Source organism: Mytilus californianus, unplaced genomic scaffold (assembly GCF_021869535.1).
Source record: "Mytilus californianus isolate M0D057914Y unplaced genomic scaffold, xbMytCali1.0.p SCAF_10, whole genome shotgun sequence".
Classification (NCBI taxonomy): Eukaryota; Metazoa; Mollusca; class Bivalvia; order Mytilida; family Mytilidae; genus Mytilus; species Mytilus californianus.
Window position 1 is genome coordinate 74433121 of NW_026262582.1, and position 26762 is coordinate 74459882.

Consider the following 26762-nt stretch of genomic DNA (forward strand, 5'->3'; position numbering starts at 1 on the left):
CAGAACTACTTTAATCTGTGTTACTTAGGTATTTAGAATTCATCAAGAAAAGTTGTTGAAACAAAGATACCAGTGATTTTTAAGAGTGTCCATTACCCTTATTCGACCTCTTTATGGTAACATGTACGTAAATAGGCAACCACTCGTATTGTTGCAAATACTTGCTTGAAACAAAACAAAAAACGTGAATATTCATCTGGATACAAAAATTATGTTAATTGAATATCCAAGAAAATAAATTTGAAAATAAATATACAGAAAGTGGTTTTTTTTTATCAAAGAAGTCCTATTATCATTGTTTTAGATCTGGATTATGAATATTTGTACCCAGAGTCAGGATTCCCATTGTCGCTTTTTCTGTGTTCGGAATTGGTGTCCGACCTTAGTTCAAAATTTGTTTCAACCATGGCGGCATTCAGTTTTTGTCCAAAAATAAAATTACTGCTCACCAAAATAGTAGAACTTGGACTGTCATCAACTATTAGTCACCGTTTACCTGGACCATAAGGTCAAAAAGAAAGGTCAAAGGTACCAAAAGGATATTCAAACTCATAAGTCAAACACTCATATTTACGCATCTTTGCAAGTTATCAAAACCATACCTTGGGTTAAAAGTGTGCCGGTAAATCAGTCACTGACAGTCCAGGTAAAGGTAACGAAATAAGAGGTAACAGTAGTTTATCAATGTTCAAACCCTAAATCCAATTAACATACACAAACCAATATCCGACAATCCAGCGAATCGCTTGAACTCCAAATTGAGCGACACTTCCAGCGTTTACATTAGAAAAGAAAGGAAATAGGGTATGCATCAATGACACAGCAAAACACACAAAAAGCAAAGGAACGGCGCTTTTATTGCAAGCTTGTCCAGCTTTCCACACATCACTCGCTATGAGAATCAAGACCGAGTCAAAATGTTACGAATCGTGACTCACGATAGGATATATGACACAAATAGTACACAACATAATTTACAGGTCAGTCGACTCTTCTGGTGTCTGAAGGAGTACAACCACGAAAACATGCCTCTCGCGAGTTAATACACAGACAAATCATATTAGTCAACCAGTTCGTTATGGTGAACGTAACACATGTGCATTGTCAATTTCAGTCGTTTTCCCCTAACCCTGCTAAAGGACGTTTTTGATTATGAAGCATATACTCTGAACATAAACGAGCGTAACGAATCAACTGACATACAATCTGACAGAAATGAAAAGTTGACAGAGGGGGGAAATTGAATTGTCACGTTCGTCTTATACCATAGTTTGAAGTCGTCAATCTGCATCAATTTTAAGGGGGGAAATATATGAAGCAGACCTTCTAGTTTCTGTAGTATCAAATACTGTCAAGTTTTCTGGGATATAAGAGATGCAAGCAAACACTGGATGAACTGCGGGTTATTGAGTGACAGTACATCACAAATTAACCTGAACGTAAAATTGAAGAACTTGAAAAGATCCTTTTTGTTTCGCCTTTTAGATTGTTTTGTACAGAAGATGTGCATATGTCCAGTTAGTACCTATTGGAATACCAACTTTTTTGTTGAAAGGCCAATTTACAAAACTCGAGAATTATGTTGTTAATCAATTCTAACGATTACACAGGGAAATTTCACTCTAAAACAATTTCACGTGAATTTTAAATCATCTGAATCTCACATGAAATTCACATGAATTTCACCTCAAACGAGGTAATACGTGAAACTCACGTGAAATCAGTTCATGAAACTCGCGTAAATAAAGTAATTCAAATAGCATCTGTTTTCAAGTTAAATCAAAATCATGAAAACTACCAATTTTGTTTTTTGTAAAGTTCACGTGAAAAATTTCACATGACATTCATGTGAATCTCAATTCATGTGAAATTCACATGAAAATTTTCACGTGAGTTTCATGTATAAAAGAGGGACGAAAGATACCAGAGGGACAGTCAAACTCATAGATCGAATACAAACTGACAACGCCATGGCCAAAAATAAAAAACCAAACAGACAAATAATAGTACAGATGACACAACATAGAAAACTAAAGACTAAGCAACACGAACCCCACCAAAAATTGGGGGTGATCTCAGGTGCTCCGGAAGGGTAAGCAGATCCTGCTCCACATGTGGCATCCGTCGTGTTGCTTATGTTATTACAAATCCGGTAAATAGTCTAATTCGGTAAGTCACATTCGTGAAAAGGGAAGGGTATTGTAGTTACGACATAATGAACATATCCGATATCATCTGTGAAACGGTTATTCCATAACTGTCAACCAACTCGTGATGGCGTCCGTAAAATTTACGAAGGGATGATTTCAACTTCACCATTTGGAACTCTTGGTTTAATAGCTTCCTTGTGAGCAGCAATCCTCTATCAAGGAAATCATGATAGGAAACACAAGCCCGGGAATATCGTATCAACTGGGAGATATATACTCCGTATGCAGGCGCTGCTGGAATGTTGCTACATAGAAATGGAAAGTTCACAATTGGGAAGCTGAAATCATCTCTTTTGTCGTAAAGTTTTGTTTTCAACCGACCCTTTGTCAATTTCTAGATGTAAGTCAAGATATGAGGCAGACTTAACTGTATCTGTAGTATCCTTTATCTCTAGTTCGATGGGATAGATTCGTTCAACATAGTCACCAAATTTTGTATTATTTAGTGAGAGAACATCATCTATATAGCGGAATGTAGAGTTAAAGGACATTGCTAACTTCTTATCTTTCTTCCTAAGAAGTTCCTGTATGAAGTCAGCCTCATAATAATAAAGAAACAAGTCGGCAAGAAGAGGGGCACAATTGGTTCCCATTGGAATTCCGACAGTCTGTTGAAAAACACGTCCTCCAAACGTAACAAATGTATTGTCAATCAAGAAATCAAGCATCTTGATAATGTCAGTTTCAGAGAATTTTTTGTTTGAATCAGAGTGATTCTTTACAAAGTAGGATTTATCCCTCCCCAAGACAAGATACTTGTATCTACGTTCGCCATTCTTTTTAATGAAACAAAGTAATACCAACTCTTTCAATTTGTCTTTTAGTTTGGAATGGGGAATACTTGTGTAAAGTGTAGAAAAGTTTAATACTATTGCAAGATGAGAGAGTCTTAGATTGTATGTACTCTAAAAGATCTTTGGAATTTTTTAGTATCCACATCTGATTGACGCCACCTCTAGAATAGGCAGTTTCACAATAACTTTGGAGCCCGGCTTTGATTGCTGATAAAATAGATGTTAATAATTTAGAAAGAGGTTTCGTGGAGCACTTGGAAGACCCAGCAATATACCGTTGTTTGTAAGGATACTTATGTAGTTTAGGTATCCAATACAGTGATGGAAGATCCAGTTCTTCATCTTTAGTTGAAATTCCAAAGGAACATAGAACAGACCTATGATTATCCAGGATTTCCTCTATCGTAAGTGTCGTGAGGGTATATGTTGAGTTTCCAACTGAATTGTCAATACCTAATTCATTTATCAAGCAGTTTATGTAATGATATTTTCACACAAAAACGATGTTGTTTGGGGCTTTATCTGCGGGGACAACAACATATTTGTCATGGAGGTAGGTCAAGTGTTTTGCAACATTTGGGTCTTTAAAAATTGATGTAGCGTGGGTAATGATATGCCCATTTAGTTTCTTAATTCGGATTTGTATCAACGACCTCACAGCCTTAATCCATTCGGAAAGAGTATCTACGTCTTCTTTCTTGCGTTTAGCCCATTGCCTGGCATAATCATCGACCGAATCCATCAGTATTTTGAAGTTGTATTTCCAATTGATGGATTTAGGCTCCCGATATTTCGGACCTTTGGATAACAAATTTCGCAGGGAAGTGTTATTGACAATGTTGAGGTCTCCGGTAATAACGTGGCCAGCCGGATTATATGTGAATTGGGAACTAGCACAGGTGCAATCAGGAGGTTTAGACTTGAAGTCGTCAATGTTGAGAGTGCAAAACGTGTTTGTAATTGAAAATTTTAGTTGCAATTGGTTTGGTATAGGTATAAGAAATTATTGGTACAGACTGATCTTTAAAATAAGGAGGTATTTTCGACTGAACTAATTTATGATGAAGGATATTGCCTAAGTTGACGACATCGAGACCTTTGTTGGCAAAGGAAAGTTTAAGAAAAGATCTTTTCTCTTTGTCATCTTTTCCAATGCGAACTGGTTTGAAAAGTCGGTGACTTGCAATATCCGAAATGATAGCTGTAAGTTTGTATTGGTTTGAATGAGGGTTTGTAACAGTGGTTTCCAAATATAAATTGAACAGAGAATGAAGTTTTGAAAGGGGTAATGAATACAGTTTCGTGCGAATGTGATGAATACCTAATGGCTTTTGTATAAATGGCAGCAAGTCATTAATAGAGACATCATGCAAAGTAGGTGATGTATAATGACGATGACCATGACTGCGTCTACGTCGAGGAGTAGAGTTGAAAATATTCATCACATTGAATTTCACCGAGCTACAGGAAGGACTAGATAGAATACCTATACCATCAATTTTGTCATTGCAACCATATGGTGTTGCAGTTCCCAATTGTCGAATCCAGTAGTCCTCTTTTTGCCTACGGAGAGGCGTTGCAAGTTGAGGATTGTTAGTCTTGTGGTATATTTTTTCGATTATACGAACTGTCATAGAAACGATGGAATGATCAGGCTTTTTTGAGATGAATCTCACGTGAAATTTTTCATGCGAGATTCATTTGAAATTCATGTGAGCAAATTTTGCCTGTGTATATGGTCAGTGTTGTTTGAATTGCTGTAGTTTTCTACAAATTTAGCCCTGTGATATTAGAAGAGGCAGTCGATCTTTCAAATGACCTGTTCAAATTAAGCATGAGGAATAATAGTAAGAGATGGAAGAAATCACTTTCTTTGATATAATTGAAATTGTGACTTAAGATTTCATAACATATCTGTAGACTGTTTAAAAATCCGCTGATTGACACCGATTGTTTAATATACATCATCAAAAATAATTTGGAAAACGGTTGAAATCAGTTACAATTGTGAACATTTATTCTAGGACAGCAAATTAGTAGTAGTGGAACGGACAGTACTTTTTGGGAGTTCAAATTAAAAGATGAAGATCGGCTTTCGAAGTGGCCACTTAGTCATATCCGATTTTTAACCTGGTATCCTGGCTCACTGTTGGACCTTACAGGAAGCAAAAAGTGGACACGGATCCCAGTTTACTGCGATCTGACATTGGAGTTATCTTTCGTTTCATGTAAAACATTTTTAGCTATGAAAGGAAATCTCTGATATTCAACCACTGGGTCGGTGGCATTGCTTGGGTTCCCTGGAGTATCATCAGCACAGTAGCAAGGACTTCTGTGTTGACATGAAATATACCATTGATATTGTCAGTTTTATAAACTCACTGTTTACTAACTGTTGAATTTTTCATGTTATTCGAATCTCAACGGGTTTTCTACCAACAGGCATGTATAAGCAACTTAGCGATTGCGTTGACAGTTTCTCTTGACTTGTGTGTTTTGAAAGCTCCTTTGGTATGTTCTGCCTCTCTTTTAGCCGTATTCAGCAAACTGTTTCGGAATTTTGGGTTCTAACTTGACCCGAGATATTCGAGACTTGATCTATTGAGTTTATACTGTGGGGTCAACGTCTATGGTTTACCTTTATGGTGTAAAATTATTGATTGATCTTTGCTAAACGTCCAGTGGCAAATACTGCATGTACATTCAGGACGAGAATTTTATCAAAAAATTTCAATAAGTAGGTTCTGCAAAGTGTGTAGATTGGGATGTAGGGCGGGAAATAACGACATCAACTTGAAAAAAATTATAAATTAAAGTTCGTAGATTTTTCATTTTCAAAGGCCAACTTCCACCAGAATTCAACCACGAATTTAATGAAAAAAAGGATAAACTGAGTTCATGTAGATTTTTCATTTGCACATGCCCACTTCCATCCAAATTTAATCATAGATTTGTTCAAACATTTTGAATTCAAAAGCTCTACTAAATTTCTGTATGTAACGTTGGATCTTTTCCTACAATGAAAGACAAAAAAAATATAAAATCTTTCACCGTGGACGATTAGAAATGACAAAATCCACGTGAGCTGTGATGCATGTGGGGTATGGGCAGAAATCTTGCCTAACAACACATACTGTCCCCTCGTATAAGCTGTTTTGTGGGTTCTTTATCGTGTGAAGTTTTGCGCCTCCCCTTTATGAGACATAGGATTTAACGTCCCCATCCTGATCGGATGTGGCACCGTATTAGTCATGTTAATGCATACCGCACAGCCAAACGGACGCTCCTGTTAAACTGATGGGTGGGAAAAGTCCTATACACCAGTAATTTTCCAGTCAACTATTTGGGGTAAGGGAAAGTATGATTAGCGTATTTGCAAGCATTAGTTTGCATTTAAATTGCCATCTGACCTATCAGCATCCTTCAATCTATTGGTGAAACAGATATAAGATAAAAACATTGCAAGAGTTGATATTTTATTCATTACACAAAAAATATTAAAACATTCAAGTTTGATAACACAAATATACATAAAAACACAAACTTGGTTATTTCAGCTTGATTTACTACAGACTAAAACACCTACTGATGGATTGTACTTTCAAAGCTATTAAGTAACGTCACATTGTAGATGCAAATCAGAAAACAAGAGCAAAATCCACATTGCTTAATTTCCTGAAAGGATTGTTTTTTGTGAACTTACTTTATCATAATTTTGCTTTGAAAAAAAAAACTACTTTGCCATTACAAACATTTTGGGATTGATATTATCTCTTTTTATCTATAATCAGGAATAAATCCAACTTTTTTATGCAGCTGTTTTATTGTTATGTCACAAAACCACGTACTCGAGCCCTCGGGGTAAAAGTATGCACTTATAAATAATGATAATGATGTAGGATTTTCTTATTTGCGTCTATATACTGAACAACAAACGAAAAGCTCGTTTACTCGATATAAGTAAATAAAGAAAAAAATGTTTAAGAATCAGTTGATTGATTGTTTGTGTTTTCCGACACTTTTAGCACTATTGGCTAAATCGTGGAGGTCAGTTTTAATTGGTGGAGGAAGCCAGATTGCCCTGAGACAACCACCGACCCTCGGCAGGAAAACTGGAGATCATAGTCAATTGAGATCAGAGTTGAACGCACCTTTCACGTGCGGGGTTCGAACTCACAACCTCAATGAATCAGATGAATGACATATAATTTTATGAAACTTTTAAGTAGTACAAATACTTTCAAAGACATGATTATCTTAGCTTTCCCACTATGAGCATTTAAAACTCACTAAACAACTGTTCTAATATTACCTTGAAAAAGAGTATTGTAAGCATGAATACAATATACAATTATATTGATCTTCAATTACACTACAGCTTAGGTGGATTTTGATATGTTTGCTTTTCCTCGGTGGAAGGGGCCACAGGGTGACCAAAATTAATGTACGAAATCTGTCATCGCATGCCATTCCCTTTCCTTTATCATAAGAATTGTAAATATGTAAGGTTGAATTTAAGATGGCAGAAATAACCCACCCAGAGAGGACAGGCGGAAATGACATAATCCACATAAGCTCCAGTGTAGGTAATAAACTTTAAAATGTGATGCAATAATACTAATAAAATATAACAATGAAAAAAATGCTAGGTTAAACATATACCCACATAATATGAAACAGTGCCCTCAAATATTGAAAAACTTAATGATACCCTGAAAAGTTTCTAAATGTACCCTGGAAAATATTTTATACTAAAAGTATGGGCCTTCATATGGGCATTTGTTATAGTATTGCTAAAATTACCAGTATATTTTTGTATCTATTGACATCAAAATTTGGAAGAAAAGATATGTGATCTACGTCAATGAGATGGCACCCCAATGACACAAGAGGTCCACATACAGTATTTAACATAACAGAAATTTTTATACAATATCCTTAATTCAACAGTCTAGAAAAAAATACACAATAGATTTAACAGAAAATAACACAGATTTTCAATCAATGCCATTACGGTATACCCATGCAATATTAATTAACTACTAAGCTTGTTCAAATAAAACATCAATAGATTGATTGGTTGATTGAAGTTTGTAAAACTACGTTAACAACGATGGATGACATTTTAGCTAATTGATACGACATTTTAGCGAAAAAATCCACTCAGACAGCATATTTCTTGGTGAGGGAAAGAATATACAAATTAAAACAAAGGATACTTTTACAACAATGTACAAAGATGAAACAAAATTACAATAAATGATAAAATATGTATAAGTCATGCCTGCTTTAATTTTTCTTTGTAAAATAAAATGAATTATTGAAAAACTTGCTTGAAAATAGTAGGTCAATTATAAATTAACTCATATTCTTATAATATCAAATGCCTCTTTGAACAAAATATAAGTAATGTATAATAATGCTTTTACTCATATTCTTATTATATATTTATGCTCTGTATAAGTCTCCTTTCTTAGGAGCACCACCAATTTTTATGGTGTAAATGAAATCATTTAGCACACTGTATCGGCACTGACTAAGAAACTAAATATATATCTAAAACAGGGGTTTCTGTTATGAAGCAAGAAAGTTAAATGGATGCTGCTTTTAACTTCTCTACCTCTGCATTTGTTTGAATCCTTTCAAATTGTAAGATTTAATTGCTAAAATGTTTAAAATGACAATGCATGATGATTTCAATTATATTCTACAGTAAAAAATTATGTAAAAATACAATATTTAGCACTTGTTTCAAATATGGCACTTCTTAATAATTACAAGTGTAGCAGATATATTTGTAGGTTCAAATTTTTCTATAAAAGGTGTATATAAATACAGGTAAGAAAATTTTATAAATATAACTTTAAAAAATTTGCAGATATTTATAAATATTGTCATTTTTAAAAAGTCTTTAAAACTTTAACATTAACATCACAGATTCATGTATGTAGTTTGAAATGTTATATCTCCTAATACATGTCCTTGAAATATAATTTTATAGCTTTTGCCCAATTTCGAGTAAAAATCTCAAATCTGTATTGAAAAGACATCATCAAGCATAAACAATTTTTTTTATCAAACTTTGTTCGACTTATTTTTCTTTCCTCTTACACTAAATTTGAAGATTTTGGTGTCTGATACCCTTTCATTCCAAATTTTTACAATCACATGTGAAAAATCTGGCAATCCTAAACTACTAAGATAGGAGTCACACACACATTGCAACAATCGGTGAAATACCTCGATTAATCATACACTGAGGCTCCGGTAGTACAAATACAGTAGTAAGGTGTAAACAAGATGCTCAGTAAACCTGTTTATTTTCTTGGAGCTTAAATTGCTGCATTTATATGTTCAAACGTCTTATTTTAGCGCTTTTCTTCTCCCTGATTCTAATATACATTGAAAACCAATTTAGGCAATGGGATATTTTTGGTGATTTTATCTTAAAATCAAATTCAGCAAAAATAAAAACACACGATAATTTTACATGGGATTAGAGTCTAGGCTTTGCTAATCTGAAGTTTTGCACGGATAACCCTTCTGTAAGACCTTTTTACAGTGTCCAAGATGCCCATGACAAATATTGTTTAAAGTATTTTAGTCAATTCAAATAAACACAAAATTCAATTCAACTAACTAGTGTTCAAGATGCCCTTGGAAAGTATTGTTTAATGTTTTATGTCCAATTCAAATAAACACAAAATTCAATTCAACTAACTAATGCTCAAGATGCCATTCGCAAGTATTGTTTAAGGTATTTTCACCCATTCAAATAAACACAAAATTCAATTCAACTAACTAGTGTTTAAGGGCATACGATACAGTTTTGATCCCAGAGTGAATTTTTGGAGAAAGTTTGCATACAAGCTTTTTTCACCTAGGCAATTCAAAAATGTAATAAAAAATATACCTTCATGTGGTATTTTTAGAGATAAATGAGATCGAAATTTTAGACATTTACTGGACATTTCGGTTTCTTGGACATTTGTCTGTCCTTATAAAAGTCATACCTAACTTTTTGTTTCAAAAGATAAACGCAAGAGGATTTTTGTAAAAACATCTGGAATATCTTCTCTACAAAAGTATGTTTTGAATTTGTGTAACAATTCTTTAGAAATAAGTCATTTTATCTCATTTTCATGATTTTAGTCAAAACACGGCATTTTTGGCTGTATATTTATCTAATTTTAAAAAAAATCATCGGTGAAATGTTCATAAAAATTGGCACACATAATCTTCATACATAATCAAGCCAAGAGTCATAAAAAGAGGGGTCCATGAACTCGTTTTTCAGTTATATCAGTTTCAATAATAAAAATCAGTCGAAAAATGCATCTTTTCTCGATATGGAACAGTTTGACGTCGCGAAAAATAATATTTTACGTTAGCAACGTCATTACCTCCCCTGTATCTGTATTGTATGCCCTTAAGATGTTCATTGCAAATAACGTTTAAAGTATTTTGTTCAATTCAAATAAACTCAAATTTTAATTCAAGTTACTAAAGTATGTTTTGTTCATTGTTCAACAGTACAGTAAAACATTATGTTCATATGACCATCTAGTGTTTAAGATGCCCTTTGTAAGTAATGTTTCAAGCGTTTTGTTCAATTCAAATAAAAATAAAATTCAAATCAACTTATTTAAGATTATGTTCATTTGTTCAACTAAGAACAGTATAGATTCTCTGTAAAACATTATGTTCATATGGCTTTCTAAACACACAGTTATACTCCATTTAAAGCGTTATGTTCATGTGTCTAACTGAACACACAATATATTCTCACTACTATCACAGACTTCTTTAAGTATCTTCGTCAACTTTGACTTTGATTTTGTTCAGTTTGAGACTGATGATGTTCAATAACAGTAAATGATAGATTCGATTGACCCAATGACCGTGCTGAACCGTATGACTCTCCGGCATTTTGCGCTACATTTGTTATCACAGTCTGCGAGATACTTAAAGGTCCAGACAGCTGCAATGTTTGTGAAGCTGATAATCCCGCCAAATTTAGAAAACTTTGAGATTCAACGTATGATGTCATGCCACTTTCGTTTGTAATGATGACCACATTACATGGACAGGACTGAGTGTCCGTAGAATCACCGGATTCTGTCCGTCTTCGACTTCTAAGTAAGGCTTCTACGTCTTCCTCAGTGGGTCGTCTCCCTTCTTCGGGGGGACCTGATAAGTCATATAATCGTCTGCTACGGCGATTTCTACGCCTTCTAGTGTCAGTTTGACTGCGAGGCAACTGACTTGGCATTCGACACATTCGTTTAAGTTGTTCTGCAAAGCAGCATACAACAAAAAGTAAAATAAAACATACACAAAACGGTATCATAAGTATTAGTCCAAGAGATTCCATTGCCATTTCCGGTTCACTTCACAAGTTCTGAAAAATAAGAAAAAACAAATCGAAACGAACTCAACATTTAAAATAACCTAAAACTAAATCAAGAGATTAACTTGTTTGATTTACTGGGAGTCAAGTTTCATTTAACTCGGAAAATAATTAATAAGACCTTATTTTTACACACTTTATCTAAATAAATGTACCATTTGCAGAAAATACTTATCGGCTCTCTGATAACTACTCTAGATCTAAATGTGGTATTATTAGTATATGCGTGTATATTTGACTTATAGATACCTCTACAAGGGGTTTCGAAAAATGTTAATAGCGCGTATAATAGAGAATTAAAGGATACTGGATATACGCTTTTTTTTATTAAGGGATATTTGCACTTTTGTGACTCACCGTACGACAATCAACTCTGAGCAAAACCCGTATTATAAATGAGCAAACACAACATGATAAACGATAAAGTGAGAAACCCAACGGCTTATTTGTTCTAAAACAATTAACGAAAAACAAATATGACAAAAAGCAACCAAAGAAGTCTACCATATTCAGTTTTGTCGCATCAACTTATCAAAATGTTAATCGATGATGTGAACTTTAAAAAATATATCAAAATACGGTTTTGTCCAAGATTTTAATTAGTTTAGTTTAAACAATGTTTTTTATCCAAAATACTAGTAGATTAAAGTAGATTGTGCAACAGGTTTAGCATACGCAAGTCCTCTCCGAGAGTGACATAACAACGCACACACACACAATGACAACACAAAAAACATATTTCAATATCAACACTACCTTACTGCTGACTGCAAGAATGTTAAAATAATTGAATACAAGTGTATTGTACAATATTGCTCAACGTTCAGTAGCATATATGTACATACTGATTAAGAAAACACAAATAAATTAAGTGATATGAATGTACACTGCTGTCATTTTTTTCCACATGGAAGTCTTCAAGGTAAGAGTGTTCGGAAACACATGTCACTCTATCTTACCGTTCGGCTTACTGTGAGTAGGTCAGTTTTTACTGTTGCTCCTAATTGCCGGGCGCTTTATCAAGCAAAAACTTGGGATTGAAAGTGTATAACAAAAACAATAACGAAAAGGGACTAAATTTCCTTTAGTCTATAACAATCAATCAATTCGAAGTTATGCCTTTTGATTAATTATGAAATAAATGTGGATAGTGTCCACATGTGGACACAGATGATGCCCCCGCTTGCATGTCATATAGTTATAAAGGGACATAACTGAAGAACGGTAAAAGTGACGCTACCCAAATTTGATATTGATCTTGATCTGAGTTTTGTGGTAATAAGCATTGTGTGTAAGTCTCATAACATTTGGTTGAGGCTAACTTAAGTAGAGAACAGAAACTAAAAATTCAGCAATTTTTCTATTTGTAAACACGCATAACTCTAGAACGGTTGTCTATAAGTTTTATAACATTTGGTTGAGACAAACTAAAGTTAGAGAATGGAAACGAAAAATTCAGCAATTTTTATGTTTATAAAGGGACATCACTCAAGAATGGTAAAAGTGTCGCCACCAAATTTCGTACTTAATCTGTATTATGAAATAATAAGCATTGTGTATAAGTTTCATAACATTTGGTTGAGGCAAACTAAAGTTAGAAAACGGAAACAAAAAATTTGTACTTGATCTTAGTTATGTGGTAATGAATATTGTGTATAGGTTTCATAATGTTTGGTTGGGGCAAACTTAAGTTACAGAATGGAAACTAAAAATTTTGCAATCTTTCGATTTATAAAGGGGCATAACTCAATAATGGTTAAAGTGACACTACCCATATTCAATTTGATCTGTGTTTTATCAGTGGAAGTCAAAATTAAACATTGCATTGTATAAAGCATTGATTGTAGTTGATTCAACTATAATCATGGTCAAAGGAAGATAACTCCAATTTTAAAAATTACTTGATATTTAGAAGAAAATAAAAATTTTGCAATTTTTCCATTTATAAAGGGACATAACTCTAGAATGGTTAAAGTGACGCCACCAAAATTCAAACTTGATCTGTGTTTTGTGGTAATAAGCATTGTTTATAAGTTTCATAACATTTGGTTGAGGCAAACTCAAGTTAGAGAACGGAAACCAATTTTGGGACGTACGTACGTACGTACGTACGGACAAGGGTAAAACTTAATGCCCCCACCGCTACGGCGGGGGCATAAAAATCCGCATTGTTCTGTATGATTATCTGTAACGCTTTAAATAGCTTCTGAAAGGGCCTTCAAAATATCGGGATACTGGTCTTTAAACATTTTTTTCTTGGACAAAACCGTAATTTGATATTTTTTTTCAAAGTTCACATCATCGATTAACATATAAGTAAGTCGATGTGACAAAACTACTTTAGTTGCTTATTGTCATATTTGTTATTCATTAAATTCAGCTGATTCGATTCGTTTAAAGAAAAACAACATCTTTTGAATACAAATAATACGAATAAAAAATAATGGTTTTGAAATACAGTTCAAGAGATCTGTGCTGTTAAAGTCAGTGAAAAATGTGGACGAATTGGGTGGTTTCTCATCAATTAATTAATTCCCCGTTTTTTGAGAAATAAATATTTTTTTTTTTTTCAGTTCTGCTTCTTGTTTTATTTTTTATTTTAACATTTAATTAAATGTTTTGTTCGTTTCGTTTCTTTCCTTCATATTTCATTTCGTTATGGAATATTTTGCTTTGTTTCGTCATATTTCGTTTCGTTTAGTTTAATTCTGTTACGTTCCGTTCCGTTTTTATTTCGATTCGCACTTTACAGGTACCCATAAAATCAGACGGTTTAAGAATGAAAAATAAAACTAGGACGATTTACGGACTTATAGAACATTTGCACAACCTACAGATGTGTACGTTTAAAGGATGATAAACTTGATGGCGAAAACATACATTCAATTGATGTAGTCAGAATTAAAATAGGCATCGGATAAAGTGATACCATGATATCATGAATGTCACGAAAGAAAGATTTTCAAGGGTTGAGCTTATAAAATAATTCTAACCGTTGAAAAATATTCATAATATAAATTTTAAACCTCAGACGTTACCTAACAATGCCGTTTGCAATAATATTAGATACATCATACGTGTGTGTACAAAAAAGTATTATTTTAATTTTATAACAAAAAATAAAACTTTATTCAAGTATTTCAACTTAAAAGTTTACAAAAGTATCTCATTATAAGAGAAAATAAGAATGGTGCTGGAAATCCAAGGGCTGTGCTAACATTTAAAGCTGGAGGAGCGCCACCCGTTAACAACCTGTGGTGACCTTTGTATCTTCATTGACACGTCGAATCAGTAATGCGTACGTTTTACGCATGTTTTATAAATGTTTACCATCCATAAAAGAGGGTCTGGTTATATTAGGGTGTCCTTCATTTCTATATTCTTTAATTTTTTATGTCATTTTTCTCTAGACTCTTTATATTTTGCTCTCATTACTCTCTATTCTTCATCATGTTCATATGTTAGCACCCATGCATTATTCTGGCTAATTTTTCTGCAGTATTAGCCCATTATTCTCTATTCTGTCAACCCCATCCAGACCCTCATAAAACATCCGTATAATAACGTACCTTTTACTACGTACGTTGCTATATTACCTATGTACCAATTAAAAGAAAAACAAACATTATATTGCTTTTCTGGTGATTACTAACTCAGTGTTCCATAAATTTTTAATATATAACTAAAACTAGTTACTAATTAAACTAAAATGGGGTCCAGCAGCAGATCCAGCCATTTTTAAAAGGAGGTTTCCAACCCAGGATAAAGGGGGGTTCCAACCATATTTCCCCATTCAAAAGCATTGATCGTCAAAAGAAAAGGGGGGTTACATCCCCTGGACCCCGCCCCCTTTTGATCCACCACTGGCTAGTCTGTCCTTTCAATGAACATAACTAAAATAAAATGCTCCGCAGGGCGCAGCTTGATACGACCGCAGAGGTCGAACCCTGAACAGTTGGGGCAAGTATGGACACAACATTCAAGCTTGATACAGCTCTGAATTTGGATTGTGATTAAATATTTGACACAGCATAGGTTTCTGACACAGAATGAATGTGGTCTAAGAACTTAAAAATTTTAAATTGGACATTCACCTATTATGGTCCAATATCCAAAATCTAAATACATGGTTAGATTCAGCATATCAAAGAACCCCAAGAATTCAATTTTTGATGAAATCAAACAAAGTTTAATTTTGGACCCTTTTGACCTCAATGTGGACAAAGTTGATAACGGGGCCCAAAAATCTAAATACATGGTTAGATTCAGCATATCAAATAACCCCATATATTCAATTTTTGTTGAAATCAAACAAAGTTTAATTTTGGACCCGATTTGGACCAACTTGAAAACTGGGCCCATAATCAAAAATCTAAATACATGTTTAGATTCAGCATATCAAAGAACACTAAAAATTCAATTTTTGTTAAAATCAAACTAAGTTTAATTTTGGACCCTTTGGACCTTAATGTAGACCAATTTGAAAACGGAACCAAAAATTAAGAATCTAAATACACGGTTAGATTCGGCATATCAAAGAACCCCAATAATTCAATTTTTGATGAAATCAAACAAAGTTAAATTTTGGACCCTTTGGACCTCAATGTGGACCAATTTAAAAACGGGGCCCAAAATCCAAAAACTTAATACACGGTTATATTCAGCATATTAAAGAACCCCAAGAATTCAAGAATAAAACCCCATTGAAATTGATCAAGAAATAAGCAATTTATAAGAAGTATCTTCTTTTGCACAATACTGTGCAATTGAATATTTCTTGCTATTACGCAATACTGTACAATTGACAATTTCTTGCTATTGCGCAATATTGTGCTATTGGATATTTCTTGCTATTGCGCAATACTGTGCAATTGAAGATTTCTTGCTATTGCGCAATACTGTGCAATTGAAGATTTCTTGCTATTGTGCAATACTGTGCAATTGAAAATTTCTTGCTATTGCACAATACTTATTATATAAAAATTTACACATCCTGTTTGGTGTGTATCTCCTACCATATCATTATTATTTGCTTTTAAATAGAAATCAGAAATAACCAACTTAAAATGGAAAATTTTAAAAGAAAAAAAAAAGGAAAAAAAGAAAAAAAAAGAAAAAAAATAAAATCCCCCCCCCCAAATTTTTTGAACCCCCTTATGATTCATCACCCCCAAACTCAATCCCAGCCTTCCCTTTGTGGTATGGTACCTTGCAGTACAATTTCAGAGAGATCCATACACTTGAACACAAGTTATTGTCTTGAAACTAGAAAAATGCTTATTTTTGGCCCCTTTTTGGCCCCCAATTCCTAAACATTTCAGGCAATTACCCCCGAACTCAATTCCAGCTTTCCCTTTGTGATATGAAACCTTGTAGTACAATTTCAGAAAAATCCAAACACTTACACACAAGTTATTGTCATGAAACTAGAAAAATGCTTGTTTTTTGCCCCTTTTTTGGCCCCTAATTCCTAAAATTTTGAGGCAATTACCCCCAAAATCAATTACAGCCTTCCCTTTGAGATATGGAACCTTGTGGTACAATGTCAGAGAGATCCATACACTTACACACAAGTTATTGTCTGAAAGTTACAAAATGCTTATTTTTGGCCCCTTTTTGGCCCCTAATTCCTTAACTGTTGGTACCATAACCCCCAAAATCAATCCCAACCTTCCTTTCGTGGTATTGAACCTTATGGTAAAATTTCATGGAGATCCATTCACTTAAACTAAAGTTAGAGTGCGAAAACCAATGTGTCTTCGGACGACGGCGGACGACGCCAGACGACGACGACGCCAACGTCATACCAATATACGACCAAAAATTTTTTAATTTTTGCGGTCGTATAAAAACAAGCATTCTGAGAGTATTAGATGGCAATACATAGTCCCCTACCAGTTAAAAATTAATTGTACTGGAACAAAATGCTAACTTGATATATAACTTGTCATGGTGTAAACTATACAACAAATATCAAGTCAATATCTTTAAGCATGACGAAAAAAAGTGATAATTTAAGTGAATTTTCTAAGTCCAAGGACCATAACTCTGCAAAAAATCATCAAACCGAAAAGGAAATTCAAACTTGGTCTGTAACTTGTCATGATAAAACTATATACCAATTATCAAATCAATATCTTCAAGCATGACAAAAAAAGTGCGGAAAACTGATTATTTGAGTGAATTTTCTAAGTCCAAGAACCATAACTCTGCAAAAAATCATCAGACCGGAACAAAATTCGAACTTGATCTGTAACTTGTCACGATGAAACAATGTACCAATTATTAAATCAATATCTTCAAGAATGACGAAAAAAAATGCCAAAAACTGAATATTTGAGGGAATTTTTTAAGTCCAAAGACTATAACTCTGCACAAAATTATCAGACCATAACAAAATTCGAACTTGATCTGTAACTTGTTATGATAAAACAATATACCAAATATCAAATCAATATCTTCAAGCATGAAGAAAAAAAGTGTAGAAAACTGATTTGCCGGACTGACAGAAGGACAGACAGACAGACAGACGGACAGAGTGCAAACCTAAAGTCCCCTTCGACTTCATCGGTAGGGGACTAATAAATGGAGAATGTGCCCCCATGGACACAGATGATGCCCCCATTGAATACAATATTATAAAGGGACATAACTCAAAAACAATAAAAGTGATGCTACCCAAATTTGTACTTGATCTGAGTTTTGTGGTAATAGGCATTGTGTATAAGTTTCATAACATTTGGTTGAGGCAAACTTAAGTTAGAGAACGGAAACTAAAAATTTCGCAATTTTTCCATTTATAAAGGGGCATAACTCTAGAACAGTTAAAGTGACACCACCAAAATTCAAACTTGATCTGTGTTTTGTCATAATTAGCATTGTGTATAAGTTTCATAACATTTGGTAGAGGGAAACTTAAGTTAGAGAACGGAAACTAAAACTTTTGTAATTTGTCATTTATAAAGGGGCATAACTCCAGAACGGTTAGAGTGACGCTACCAAATTTCAAACTTGATCTGTATTATGTGGTAATAAGCATTGCGTATAAGTTTCATAACATTTGGTTGAGGCAAACTTAAGTTAGAGAACGGAAACCAATTTTGGGACGGACGGACAGATGGACAAGGGTAAAACTTAATGCCCCCTCCGCTACGGCGGGGGCATAAAAATCGAGAATCCCTTGTTTTAGTTACACAATGTATATATTCAAAGTGCATGACCAGAAAAGCAATATGATAAAAAAATTTGTAAGGGTTCCGTGGAACCCAGTGTCTCGCCTACTTTTTCTGTTAATCGCAGGCTCAACAAAAATGAGGAAGTAAATCAATAAAAATATTCCTCTTGATACAATACCTTTTGATTGTAAGAAGCTTCTGTCCAAGTTTGGTAAAAATCCAGGATAGTTTATGAATCTAATAAATGTTTAAAAACTTTAACTGCAGACTGAATGTAATGTTAACTGGAAGAAAACAAAATTTCCTTCTAGATACTAGCATTTGATCATAAACAAGCTTCTGTCCAAGTTTGGTACAAATCCAAATTAGTATAAGAAAGTTATTAAAATTTTAAAAACTTTAACCACAGAGTGAATGTGTTGTTTCCTGGCAGAAAATCTAAGTCCATTTAAAAGTGAAATACGGAAAAAATGGATTTATTTTTTTACAAAATTTCCTTCTAGATACTATCTTATGATCATAAACAAGCTTCTGTCCAAGTTTGGTACAAACCCAGGATAGTTTAAGAAAGTTATTAAAATTCTAAAAACTTTAACCACAGAGTGAATGTAATATTTCCCGGCAGAAAAACTAAGTCCAATTATAAGTAAAATACGGAAAAAATGGAATTTTATTTTTACAAAATTTACTTCTGGATACTATCTTATGATCATAAACAAGCTTCTGTCCAAGTTTGGTAGAAATCCAGGATAGTTTAAGAAAGTTATTAAAATTTCAAAAACTTTAACCACAGAGTGAATATTTGTGGACGCCGCCGACGACAACGACGACGACGACGACGACGACGACGCCGACGGAATGTAGGATCGCTATGTCTCGCTTTTTCGACTAAAGTCGAAGGCTCGACAAAAATGGGGTCCAGCTATCTGTATATCTCATGATAACCTTAATAATTCGGGCTCTCCGGGGGATCCACTCCCACTCACACTATGTATGGTAGAGCAGCAGCATATAATAAAGAAATTATACGGGAACAATTTGATAATTTTCAAGTTCTTCAAGAAAATGTTGCAATTAATTGCTCTTGGTAATGTTACTAAAAGATAACTTGAATTTAATATCTCATGGGTGTTGTAATCATCTTTTACATATAATATATATGAAATCTATAAAAAGTGCAAATGTATATCATATAAAACTCTTATCAAGGAGGGTCTGGATTGGATCCTTCATTTCTGTATTCTTTAATATTTTGGGTCATTTTTCTCTTTTTTTTTATTTATTTTGTCCATCATTCTCTTAGTATTATATCACCCAATTTTTCTCTTTTCCTTATCATTTTGGCCTATTTTTTATATTCTTTATTTTTTGGCCCATTCATGTTTCTGTACACTTGGTCAATTATTCTCTATTCAGCAAACCCCATCCTAACCCTCGATAATCAAGAGCAGATCCAGTGTTTGAGTATAAAAGGGTTGTTTAAATTGTCTGAAATGGTAAAATATCTGCAAGTGTAGAGATGTGATTTTTTCTATGACTATATGCCAAAACATTTTTTCCAATCAATGGGTAATATTTTGCCCTCTACGCTCCCACCTGAATCCACACTGATAATTTATTTATTAATATTGCTGTTAAAGACAATATTTGCAAAATATCTCATTTTTGGGGTAAAGTGTGAAATAAAGGATATCCAGAACAAATTTTAGAAAAGTCTTTTGTTTAATTTTCAAGATGTGGGGTCCAGCTGAATGTTTGGTTAGGAGGGTCTACATGGTCTATTTTTTTGCTTATTTTTCTTTTCTTTATTTTTGATCCCATTTTTGTTTATTATTTATATTTTTTATCCATTATTGTCTTTATCTACAAATTACATTCAGACCCACAGTTATACCAACTTTTTCCTGATCTTTAATTCTCCCTCGATCTGCTCGTCCAAATTTAAAGTATTTCTACTCTAAATTCAATTGGATATAAACAAGACAAACACAGAAATAGGATTAGTTGCTCGCAATAACAAATTATTTTCTCTTGCAATACAATATTTTATTTTACTTAATTGTACAGATTTCTTCAATTCAAACAACATATAAATACATGTAATAAACATAGCAGCAACTGTATATGTACTAATGTGACTAACTTCGATTCGACGTAAGGCCAAAAAAAAAATATATGTCTGTTTACGGTTACCTGACCGACCCTACTTTTGAGCGCCGACCCTAAGTCATTTTATTTCCGTCGTAAAGTGAAAAATAAACAACTCGTGTCAAAAGTGAAGTTAGTGTTGTCAGTAATATAAATCAATTGCCTGATACATCCCAATGTTCACAATCGTGAATATGATAGCTGTTTTAAGGAAATTCGCGACTCGTGTGATGAAATAAACACTTTGCCGCCATTTTTTTCCAACCAATAACCAAGGGAAATAATCCAATCATTAAAAATACGGGTAAACTCGGCCCATGATCAACTCGGACCACGACAAGACGAAACCGCATGACTCAAAATCATGTCACAAAAAATGAAAAAATAAAATAAAATGAAAATACCAACCTACCTACCTTATTTTTTTAAAGTATGTAACCTTAAACGGACATATATTTTTTTTTAGCATAACTGGGAGCACCTTCGATACTAATATTTTTAAATGCCAAACTTTTATATAGTACCATAAAACCCCACATGTAGAAACTGCCAAAACTTTTCTCGTGCCTTATGCACCTAACATCAAACTGTATAAATAGTAAGTACTGTTGCAGAACTAGTATCAGCATGATCAGAACTAGTTATTCTAGGTCCCATCTATATATAAGTATTACAAATAGCAAACGGGAAAAACCCAATTTCAAACGAAATGAAATATATTTACCAAATTGTATAATACTTTTGCCTAAATTCATACGTCTTTTGGAAAGAGTGTTTAAAAAAGCATTCTGAGAGTATTGCATGGCAATACAGAGTCCCCTACCGGTTAAAAATTCATTGTACTGGAACAAAATGCTAACTTGATCTATAACTTGTTATGCTGTAAACTATATAACAAATATCATGTCAGTATCTTCAAGCAAGACAAACAAAAGTGTGGAAGACTAATCATTTAAGCTAAATTTATAAGTCCAAGGACAATAACTCTGCACAAAATCTTCAGACTGGAACAAAATTCGAACTTGATCTGTAACTTGTCATGATAAAACTATGTACCAATCATCAAATCAATATCTTCACGTATGACGAAAAAAAAGTGCGGAAAACTGATTATTTGAGTGAATTTTCTAAGTCCAAGGACCATAACTCTGCACAAAATCATCAGACCGCAACAAAATTCAAACTTGATCTTTAACTTGCCATGATAAAACAATACACCAAATATCAAATCAATATCTTCAAGCATGAAGAAAAAAAGTGTGGAAAACTCTGACAGACAGACAAACAGACACAGACAGACAGACAGACAAAGGTACAATGTAGGGGACTAATACAATTGGAAATGGAAAAGGGGAATGTGTCAAAGAGACAACAACCCTACCAAAGAGCAGAAAACAGCCCAAAACCACCAAAGAGTCTTCAACACAGCGAAAAAATCCTGCAACCGGAGGAGGGCTTCAGCTGGCCCCTAAACAAAAATGTATACTAGTTCAGCAACAATGGACGTCACACTAAGCTCCAAAACATATAAATGAACCAAAATTAATAAACGTCACACTAAACTCTGAAACATATAAAAATGAACCAAAATCAAAATAAATGGGGAATGTGTCCATAGGACACAGATGATGCCCCCGCTTGCATATAACGTTATAAAGGGCCATAACTTAAGAACTGTAAAAGTTACACTACCCAAATTTGAACTTGATCTGAGTTTTGTGGTAATAAGCATTGTTTATAAGTTTCATAACATTTAGTTGATGTAACTAAATTAGAGAACAGAAACGAAAAATTCAGCAATTTACCATTTTTAAAGGGGCATAACTCTAAAACAGTAGAAGTGAAGCCACCAAAATTCAATCTTTGTCTGTGTTTTGTTGTAATTAGCATTGTGCATATAAGTTTCATAACATTTGGTTGAGGCAAACTAAAGTTAGAGAACAGAAACAAATATTTCAGCAATTTTGAGATTTGTAAAGGGGCATAACTCTAGAACGGTAAAAGTAACGCCACCAAAACTCAATCTTGATCTGTGTTTTGTGATAATAAACATTGTGGATAAGTTTCATAACATTTGGTTGAGGCAAACTTAAGTCAGAGAACGGAAAACGAAAAAAATTTTATGTGCCTGTCCCAAGTCAGGAGCCTGTAGTTCAGTGGTTGTCATTGATTCATGTTTGTCATATTTTTTTATAAATAGGGGCCGCCATTTTTCTCAATATGAATTGTTTCATATTTTTCATGTCGGGGCCTTTTATAGCCAACTATACACTATGGGTTTTTCTCATTGTTGATGCCGTACGGTTCCCTTTAATTGCTGCCATCCACTTCATTTTAACTTTGATGGATTAAGTTATCTCATTGGCAACCATACAACATCTCCTTATCTTTATATTAGTACATGGACACACCAACATGACCAACAACTGTTTCCACTACATGTACCTGTATTATAGGATTATAAGATAATGCTGTTTTAGAGCACTTGAGTAACATTTCTGGACATATATATCCACTCATTTACTTGTATGTCAATATAAGATTGATTGATTGTTGTTTGCTTAATGTCCAGTGGCAAATATTTCATGCAATTTAACAAATTTACAATTTATACAATTAGTAGGTTCTGCATGGTAAGGTTGAACAGGGAAACATGGACTGTCTCTGGAACATTTTGGAGAGATGTTATTTAAGGATTCTTTAACGCACAAAGAGCCTGCAGGTACCTTCTCTTCATGACCATCAGATGTTACACCCTCATTCTGGCTTGACATCATGGACATGGTTGCAAATTTATACAACCCACAATTATAATTCACACAGCCAAACAGAGGCTCCAATTCGGTAAGGTTTTATTGCCAGTCTGAAGTTTAGGTTCTTTTCACAAATTCATGCACTAGATGAGAGATTCTTCTAATCAATAAAGCAATTACCGGTATTAAAATCCATTTAGTAAACATTCGTACAAGAAAAGGGGGAGGGCAACAGTCAACTTCCTCGGTCGATTTCAATTAGAATTTGATGAGTGGTTATCGAAATTGATAATAAAGGCTGATCTAAAATGCTGTTATCAGAAATGTATCCAATGCGATGTGACCAATGCGTCGGCCTCAAGTGGTCCCACCGCGTATTTGGTAAATGTCCAAAAAATTAACATACGAGACTTGTAAACAAACAAGTATCGCTGTTACGAACTTACCATTACTTATATTTATTTACACACATTTCCACAATTGTAAACAAAGACATTCATTGTTCTTTCTTCTCACATTCCTAAACCGTTTCCTGACATCATGGAATTTCCCCAACATAGGAAAGCTATTTTTACATTTATTGTTTGGAACCAAAGCGAGACAACTCCACATGTTTAAAGGCCACAGGTAAACATTTTGACGGTTTTACAGCAATATACAAATCCTTGAATGGATGAATTTGTATATGGTCAGTTTCACATTGAGAAATCTTGCATACAATAGATATATGTTATTGTAAGTAGAAGTTTGCTAATGGACTATTGACCGTCCATGAGACAATAAAACCCAAACAAACGAAAAACAAAAATAAGAAAAGAATAAAACCCAATACAATAAAGAATTAAAAACAACAGTGGCGGATCCAGAAATTTTCATAAGTGGGGGCCCACTGAATGCCTAAGAGGGGGCCCGCTCCGGTCATGCTTCAGTGATTCCCGATATAATCAACAAATTTTTCCCAGAAAAGGGGGGGGGGGGGCCTGGCCCCCTCTAAATCCGCCTCTGAACAATGTGATAACTATATTTTAATACGCTTCGTAGTGATATGGAAGAATATTTTATAGATTCATTTTGTCAAAGAGAATAATTGTAATCTCAGATCACCGGCGCTAGTGTAAGCCAAAAAAGTGTCCCATGAAATTGTGTCTTCTTGAACTCATATGGCAAAATCAAAGGTACTTTATTTAAATCATTTGCACCACGTGACTTTGTCCCTTTTGATCAAATTACTTCCCTTAGCTAAAGATTGAAAATATAATTTATTATAGATTTGCGGATAATCCAGTCCTTTTCCGTCATGTACCTAAAACTATTGTATCTTTAAAAACTTCCTTTGGCGGATATTTACAAAAATGCTGTGTAATTCTAAGGGAAAATGCTTAAAATTTGACTATTAACGAAATGGGAAGGTTGAAATCATCATGTTTTTAAAAGAATTTGGCCGAAAACTTAATAAAGCAGGTAAGTTAAAAGTTATTTAACTTTAAAATTCAACCTACAAGGTGTTTCCCTATATGCGAACAAATCATAAACAATATCTTCTTGCATGTGTATTTCTGTTTTGAATCTTACTATTTTACGATTTTACGTCATTTTATTTGATCTTATATAGCAATTACACAATGGTTACGCTTCCGATTTTTAAACTAAAAAGGCCGAAAGATTTCAGAGTAGACAATGTCCATTTGTACACGGACAGAAGCCTAAAAAACATGTGCAATTCACCTATATGCGAACAAATTGTTCATTCGACATAGGTATTTGCATATTGGCATTTTTATTAAAAGGGCTTATATAATCCTATTGTAATGGCTGCCGTCATGATAAGGCAAAATGGCCGCTATGCAAATTAGCAAATTACCCCAAATTTTGCCATATGTCTTATTTCATATTTCATCTGTGAAATTTCGTTCACGGGACAGAATATTGTCTCTAGTACTTGGACATAATTTCATAGATGTTTTATAAAAATATGTCACAAGGGACAATTTTTCATAGTGTATATAGCTGTTTTTTTCTGTCCCTAAAGAAGGGACATAATTTAGCAATCATTGAAATGTTTTAATCAATTAGTTAAATCATAAAATTTGAAATGTAAATAAAGACAACACAGATGTGAACAAATATGGAAAGTGGTGAATATAAACAGCTATATGACCTTTTGTTTGATGGTCAATACCCTCCAGAGTTTAATAATAATAAAAGAAGATCATTTAGAAGGAAAGCCAAGCAATTTGAAATTAAACACAATGAAATGTTTTATACACATGTTGACAAAACAATTCATTGATTCCTACTGTATATTTAAAAACAAATGTCGATTTAGTCTTATTATTATTTTATTGTAAATTAAATTGTTTGGTATTAGACAAGACTTTTGTGCAATTTGGACATGATTTCACTATGAAAAAATATCCAACAAAGGTAAAAATAGAATATCTTTTCAAGGGACACTTTTACACAGAAGTGGACAATATTTTATAACAAAATTCTGTCCTGAACAAAATTTCACAGGTCATATCCGTGAAATTTTGTCCATGGGACATAATTTCATGGGGGACACTATTTAATCCTACACTAGCACCCATACATATCATTAGTTACACAGTGTGCTATAGTGACCTAAAACGATCCGATGTCAGTAAATTGAATTTACTGATCATTCCCAGACCAAATATTAAAATCATTCACTTCAATTGGATCAAAAAAAAAAAAAAAAAAAAAAAAAAAAATTACGAAAATACTCCTTCACAGCATAATGAGAGTTGTACTTTTTTTCCAAAATTCCAAGTTTACTATCCACAGCGGTTACTGATATATTGATATATTATATCAGTAACCATAGTAAAATAGCAAATGCAAGTTATTTGTAGTATATTTATGTTCATATAATACAGAAAAATGCGAAAATAATTGAAATTAATAGAAAACAAAAAAATAACGGATTTTAGAAAAAAGGGGTATATATAGGGTAAACAAAAATTGTCTTGTCCCCAAATTTCAATGTTATCAAGCTGCAGACCAAATATTTAAAAATCTTTCCCTTTCAAGTTATCTTTCGGACGGACGGACAGAATAGAGCGAGGTTACTAGATCGACCTGCTTCCGCCTTCAGCGACCGTCAGGTAAAATTCACAAACTTAATTGAAATATAAAAGTGTAAGAACAAAATTGTCCTGTCTCCGCTTGTACCAGTGCCTGTCCCGAGTCATTCGGAGTTTGTGATGTCATTGTTGCTTTATATATCTGCCATATTAAATTTTGATTTCCGT

General features: G+C 33.7%; 1 long non-coding RNA gene across 1 annotated transcript; it reads right to left on the minus strand.

Moving 5' to 3' along the window:
- Positions 1-6463: 6463 nt before the first annotated feature.
- Positions 6464-24090, minus strand: LOC127718530 (uncharacterized). Its single transcript, XR_007989881.1, has 2 exons — positions 23937-24090; positions 6464-11405 (listed from the first exon to the last, which is right to left on the minus strand). It is a non-coding gene; the product is annotated as an uncharacterized LOC127718530 (long non-coding RNA).
- Positions 24091-26762: the final 2672 nt, after the last annotated feature.